This window comes from Phycodurus eques, chromosome 2, assembly GCF_024500275.1.
Source record: "Phycodurus eques isolate BA_2022a chromosome 2, UOR_Pequ_1.1, whole genome shotgun sequence".
NCBI classification, from domain to species: Eukaryota; Metazoa; Chordata; class Actinopteri; order Syngnathiformes; family Syngnathidae; genus Phycodurus; species Phycodurus eques.
Window position 1 is genome coordinate 14,383,857 of NC_084526.1, and position 7,455 is coordinate 14,391,311.

The 7,455-nt window shown below is 42.0% G+C and overlaps 1 long non-coding RNA gene across 1 annotated transcript; it reads left to right on the plus strand.

Annotated features, from left to right (window-relative positions):
* Positions 1 to 605: 605 nt before the first annotated feature.
* LOC133397469 (uncharacterized) lies at positions 606 to 3,718 on the plus strand. The gene is made up of 5 exons (XR_009767623.1): positions 606 to 727; positions 839 to 936; positions 2,585 to 2,661; positions 2,746 to 2,798; positions 3,252 to 3,718. It is a non-coding gene; the product is annotated as an uncharacterized LOC133397469 (long non-coding RNA).
* Positions 3,719 to 7,455: the final 3,737 nt, after the last annotated feature.

The window sequence follows — 7,455 nt, forward strand, 5'->3', positions numbered from 1 at the left end:
TGTTTTGTTTAAAAGTCAATCAAATGTTATATGTATTTAATTTGTATTCATTTAGTTTACATAATTTTATTGGTCACTACTTTTTTTGCCCCCCAAGTATTTTATTTGTTGTTTTTGCACTCTGTTTTTATTGGACAATGCAAAGGTTTCGTTTTGGGATAAGTCATTTAAATGATGTACCTGTTATTAAATTTGTATTCATTTGTTTTATTTTTACCTTTTGTGACTTTTTATTAGTTGTTTTTTCAAACAAACTTTCAATTGTGCCTTGAGATAGAAGTGACCTAACTTAAGAGTTTTGTTGTTGTTTTGTTTTAGGTATGAGGAGTCGTCAGGCCGTTTTTGTTTTTTTTTTTACTTGAGAGCAAAACTTTGAGCTATGAACATTGTATGGTGACAGAGAACTCGACTGGACTCGATTCGCAACGAGCAGCCGTTTGGCAGATGTTGAACAATTCTTTTTTGTGCTTGTTGTGTTTATAGTCGACCTTTTAAAGGAAACAGGAAATAGTTAACTGACTGACGTCACATGTTGCTGCACAAACTGGGCCGACTGGTATTGCAGTCAGTCCCACTGGGCGTGTTGACTTTATCATCATAAAAAGGAGGAAGACGGACGTGACTTTTCATTTTGATCATCTTTCAGCAAGAACTTGCCTCACTCGTGCCGCTCATCAACCAACCAAAAAAAACCAAGCAAAATGGTCCGAGTTGAAGTTGAGTACTGGTGAGTTGAGCCTGCGTTGAAGTCAATAAGTGTTTTTTGTTGTTGTTGTTGTTGTTGTTGTGCAACGGTGGGAAAGCTTCATTTATTGTTGTTGTTGTTGTTGTGTTCCAGCGGCAGCTGAGGTTACGGCTCTCACTTTAAAAGGCTGGCCGACGCGCTTAGGAGGGAGTTTCAGGATGTCGAAGTAGTGGGACGTGTTGGCAGGAAAAGTACTTGTCCTTTTTTCACATTTGAACTCAATTAATTAATATTTATTTTTTAGCGATTTATTGATTTTTTTGTGTGTGTGTCCTTTCGACTCAACTCAAACAACTCACACTGCTGTCTTTGTTTGTATTTTTTAAATTTGAAAAATAAAAAAAATATAGTTAAAATATAGTTATTATAAAATGTATATTTTTATTACTATAAAAAGTGAAAATGTTAAAATTGTTGTTATATATTGATGAACTGTTACACTTTCAGTGACTATAATCTATAGATAATAAGCATATATATTTAATACAAAATTCATACACTTTTTATGTAAAAATTACAAATGGCACTGGAAGCTGGGCGTGGCCGCAGTTGGAAATGTTGAACACGTCTGCCATCTATCGGTCAAGCATGTGTACTGCACATGTCACCTCAAGGTGAAGACGTTGTGCATTAGGCATTTGCTTTTATTTATTTTACAATTTAAGAGAGTTCCCAGGTGTCTCTCCATGTCAACAACTTGGCTGACATCATTATTCTCCGAAGCTAAGGCTACTGTTATTTGTGCTAATGATAATATGAGCTAACATTGCAGCTCTGCTTACCTTTTGGCTTTGATGTGATCAAGCATCGGCACCGGCTTGTTCGAAGTGGTTCTTTCGCTCGAGAACTGCGAGCAGCCAAGCTGCCACGTCATTTGCTGAGAAACTCAGTATGGGTGTGGTTATGTAAATTAGCTGCATAACAGTGGGGCAGGATAGCGCGCTCACAGACGCATTTTCAGAAATAGGCAGATAAAAAAAAAAAAAAAAAAAGATTCATTCGGTTGTTTAATTTCCCACTTGGTGGGTGGGCAGGCACTCCAGACACGCAACTATTTGCACACAAACATTGAAACGTCAATATCTTAGTTTTTTTACACTTTTTTTTTTTGCTTCTTTGACTGCATAAACTATTTAATTAACATCACTTCTTCTCATAGTGCGAACGATCCATGTTTGCACAATGCGCAGGTTGGAATATATATATATATATATATATATATATATATATATATATATATATATATATTAAGTAACACCTTTTTTTTTTCTTTTTCTTTTTCTTTTTATATTGCTAACAGTACAATCTTTCTACAGCCAGCAGAGGTTGTAGTAAGCTTAAGTCAAATCAAAATTGCGTTATTCATTTGCTCGACTGAAGTGCATTACAATGTCACTTTTTCAAAAATGGATAAATGATGTAATCTGGCAGAAAACATTCAAAAACAATAAGATAAAATCAAATCAAGTGTTGTCAAACCCATTTCACCCAAATTGTGTGATTCAATCCAGTAATTAACAAGGAATTAGAACATAGGATTTTATGGGTTACAATTGGCAAAAGGTTGCCAAGATAGAGGCAAGAGCTACAATTTGATGCAAACAGTATGTTATTGATATATTTAAAGAGCAGACGTTGAAAATTACAAAAAGAGCCCAAAATCCCCAACCTTGACAAGTTTCATTCCATTTCCATTAACGCAACTAAAATGGTTCCACAAATTTAAACAAGGTGAACACCTTAGCATTGTGCCAAGAGGGTTTTAAAGGGTTAAAAAAAAAAAAAGGGGATGTGGAATAATAATAATACTATTAACAATAAGGATAATGTTGCCTGCAGCAAGTTTTGAGGTGACGGTGAATGGAAAGCTGATCTTCTCGAAGATGGATTTGAGACGCTTCCCGACCGATGCCGAGGTGAGTGAAGCGCACACACCCGCAATCCCAAAGCGATCATTAGCTTCCATTTGTCCATAATAACGTATGTGTGTGTGTGTTTAGATCATTTCCATGATAAAGACCATGCGAAGTGGCTCTAAGTAGAAGATGAGATGGTGAGTGACACTACACAGCAAACACTTGCTCAAATCCATCCATATATTGGCAGAACATTGCCACCAAATCTATCCAAACTAGCACAGTGATTCTCAACCACTGTGCTGCACAAATTATTCAGTTTCACCTAATTGGTCTGAAAATATGTATTCATGTACGACAAATTAGGTAGAATCTCTGCCAGCGAAGTATTGACCATTTTCCTGTGACGTCATACAACACACGGTGCCTTGAGAGATACGAGTTTAATTTGTTTAGTTACGACACTTGCATCTCAAATCATCGTTCGCCATTGAAAATAAATGGAAATGCCATTAATCTGTCCTCCCCCGTCAAAAAAAAAAACGGAAAATTGCACTCAACAGTTTTGTACTGTCTCAAAACACAATGAAACCCTGCACCGATGCTTAACATGATGGAAGCCATTTTGGGCCTTGATGGTGGTTGTCCAGGAACACCAGAGCATGATGGGAAAGACTCGGCGGGGCCGGACGCCGACCGTCCTTCTTTATATGACTGTGCACGCTGAAAGCTCAGAAGAGCGTGACACACGATGCCTCAGAAGGCCGTCGGCTGATCTGGAGTCTGCGGAATCTGCTCCCATCGTGGCCATCTGGTTTACGCTTAATGGAATCAGCAATGGGGGAGGGAGGGAGCGCTACAAATTTGTTCTAATTTGATACAACAACACAAAAACAACAAAAAAAGTGTTTTTTCTCTTGAGGCTAAACATTTGACAAAATGATGCCTTCATGGTAACTGCTCAAATTGGGAAAAATCAAATGAAAAAGATGAAAAAACGGAGATAGCTCCGAATATGATTCAATCTTTTGGCCTTTGTGTTCTTGAAAGCACACTATGTCTGTAACGTGCGATTCAACTCTGATTCAATCCAATAAACTGCAGCTTAACACTCAAATCAAGTCTGTGCTTGTTTATTTCATTTTAGCATAACATTTGAACATTCTTATGATGACCCTTAAAGTGGGTTAAAATGGAACGCCAAACATCTTCATTGAGCTACATTGTTTACATCCCACTTAATGTTAGCGTAAAATATAGTAGCACTGAAGTTCGTGGTCATCTACCTCACAGTTCTGAGATTGGGGGCTTGAATCCACGGATCCGACCTTCCTGAGTGGAGTTTGCATGTTCTTGATGTGCTTTTGTGTGGGTTTTCTGCCCTCGTTCCAAAAACATGCATGTTAGGTTCATTGAAAACTCTAAATGAACTCTAAAACTCTAAAAGATCCCTAGGTGTAAATGTAAGTGTGAATTGTTTTGTTGTATGCTCAGCGGACCGACTGGCAAACAGTCCAGGCTCACGTGACCCTAATGAGGACAAGCGCTCGACTGTAGAAAATGGATGCATAATATTACAATCGTGTAGCATTATAATGATGACATGGATTTTTAAGTTGCACAAGCAACAACAACAACAACAAAATCAGCTATTAACTTCTTTTGAGTCTCAAATACAGCTATTTCAAATGAAATTTTCATAATATTAAAAGGCAACACAAAGTGCTTCTCAGTGATAAGAACAGACAATTACAATTGGAAGAATTATACAACAACCCATCACTCCCACCCCCGCGTGCAAATGTAAAATACGTACACAACACTTATTGACGAATAGTGTAGAGACATGGTAAAGGCACTGAGGATCCAGGTGAGGAAAGATAACCTGCGGGAGCCGTCCACACCGACAGGTGCTGCCGCCCGCCCGCAGCACACCTGTGCCACTCCCCACAATCCCAAGGGAACTGCAGGATGACATCTCAGCAGGCAGACCCAACACACCTCCCGTGGGGAGACACTGGAGTTAAACTTGAAAGGTTGAGAAGACTAAAAGAAAATAGGACAGGATTTATAAAAAAAAAAAAAAAACGAAGGAGAATAAAAAAGCTGAACCAAACAGGATTCTTGAGCCTACCTTTGAAAACATCAAAAGTCTCTGCGGTTCTGATGCTCTCTGGCAGGCTGTTCCAAATGCGTGGACCATAGTGGATGAACGCTGCCTCTCTGGTACATACCAACCTATGTTTTTGTTCTATCTTTTGGAATTTCCTCCAACAGTGTTTACTGTTAATCAACAACTGATTCATCCAATGCAATCCAATCCAATTACTACTAAGATAACGGCTGTAAAAAAATGCAGGCCATTTTATGAGGATCCATCCATTTTCTGAAGCTGACCTATTCCAGCTGACCTTGGGTGGGAAACAGGGTGCACCCCGAACTGGTCACCAGTCAATCACAGGGCACATATCGACGACAATTCACACAATTTGGAGTCTTCATTAACCTAACACGAATGTTTTTAGGCCGCAGTACCTGCAGAAAGTTAGTAGCCACGACTATATATTTTAGGGGTGGAACTTTTAACGCTTTAATTACGATTAATTCTAACCAAATTAGTCAGAAAAAGTAATGCATTTCAGAATCAGAATCATCTTTATTTGCCAAGTATGTCCAAAACACACAAGGAATTTGTCTCCGGTAGTTGGAGCCGCTCTAGTACAACAGACAGTCAATTTACAGAACACTTTGGAGACATAAAGACATTGACAAAAAACAATTGTGCAAAAAGATGCAGAGTCCTCGAGCACTTAGAGCAGTTCGAACGACTAATATTGCAATAGTCCGGTGCAATGACCATTGTGCAAAGGGCGCCGAGCCTTCAAGGAGTGTATGCGGGTTAAAGTGACGAGTAGTGCGATAATCTGGGACAATGTTGGTTGTGCAAATGTTGCAGATACTCCTCAGTCAGTGTGCAAATGGAGCATATGCTACTCTGGCATGAGTGGCCAGTATTGGGCAACAACAGATATGCAAATAGTGCAGCGTGGCGAGAATACTACAGTGAGTGCACGAGTAATACATAATTGGCCCCACAGAAATGTGACAACGAACTCAAGTCAAAAAATTTCCAGCTTGTTGTAATGGAATTATAGGTTAGGTGTTTAAGAAGTTGATCGCAAGAGGGAAGAAGCTGTTGGAATGTCTACTAGTTCTAGTTTGCATTGATCGGTAGCGCCTACCTGAGGGAAGGAGCTGAAAGAGCCGGTGACCGGGGTCCAGACGGTCCGAGAGGATTTTGCACGCCCTTGTCTTAGTTCTGGCAGCGTGCAAGTCCTCAATGGTGGGTAGGGGGGTACCGACAATCCTTTCAGCAGTTTTGATTGTCCGTTGCAGTCGGAGTTTGTCCTTTTTTGTAGCAGCACCAAACCAGACTGTGATGGAAGAACACAGGACCGATTCGATGACCGCTGTGTAGAACTGTCTCAGCAGCTCCGGTGGCAGGCCCGTGCTTTCTCAGAAGCCGCAGGAAGTACATCCTCTGCTGGGCCTTTTTGAGGACGGAGTTGATGTTGGTCGCCCACTTCAGGTCCTGAGAGATTGTAATTCCCAGGAACTTGAAGGTCTCGACAGTTGACACAAGGCAGCTGGACAACGTGAGGGGCAGCTGTGGCGAAGGATGCCTCCTGAAGTCCACGATCATCTCTACAGTCTTGAGCGTGTTCAGCTCCAGGTTGTGTCGGCCGCACCACAGCTCCAGCCGCTCCGCTTCCTGTCGATATGCAGACTCGTCACCGTCCTTGATGAGGCCGATGACAGTGGTGTCGTCTGCAAACTTCAGGAGCTTGACAGTCGGGTTCGCTGAGGTGCAGTCGTTCGTGTAGAGAGAGAAGAGCAGCGGAGAGAGGACACAACCTTGGGGCGCCCCAGTGCTGATGCTGCGTGTGGATGCCAGCCTGACCTGCTGTGTCCTGCCCGTCAGAAAGCTGTAAATCCACTGGCAGATGGCAGGTGAGACGCTGTGCTGGAGAAGCTTGGATGAAAGGAGTTCAGGGATGATGGTGTTGAACGCTGAGCTGAAGTCCACGAACAGGATCCTCTCGTAGGTCCCTGCACTGTCGAGGTGTTCTAGGATGAAGTGCAGTCCCATGTTGACTGCATCATCCGCAGACCTGTTCGCTCGGTAGGCAAACTGCAGGGGGTCCAGCACGCTCTTGAGGTGGTCCAGCACGAGACGTTCAAAGGACTTCATGACCTACAGATGTCAAAGCGACAGGCCTGTAGTCATTCAGACCAGAGATTGCAGGTTTCTTGGGGACTGGAATGATGGTGGAGCGTTTGAAACAGGATGGAACTTCGCACATTTCCAAAGATCTGTTGAAGATCTGAGTGAAGACTGGAGCGAGCTGGTCCACGCAGACTTTGAGGCAGGATGGGGACTCATGGTCCGGTCCTGCCGCTTTGTTAATCTTACTGTTGTTTGAAGATGCGTCTCACATCTTGTTCATGGATGGTTAACGCAGAAGTCAGAGGTGTGATTGTGGTCGCGGGTGTGGCTGGGTGGGTGTGTGGTGTGAAAGTGTCCCTTTCAAATCTGCAGTAGAAGGTATTCAAGTCGTTGTCTAGTGTGCTATTGTTCTCAGCTTGGGGGGATCGTCGCTTGTAATCAGTCAGCGATTGGAATGCATGCCATGACTGATTTCGAGTCGTTTACGCTAAACTGTTTTTCCAACTTTGCTGCATAGGTCCTCTTTGCAATGTGAATTTCTTTAGTCAGCTGGTTTCTAGCTCGATTATACAGGACCCTGTCCCCGCTCTGATATGCGTCCTCCTTAGCTTGGCGGAGCTGCTTAA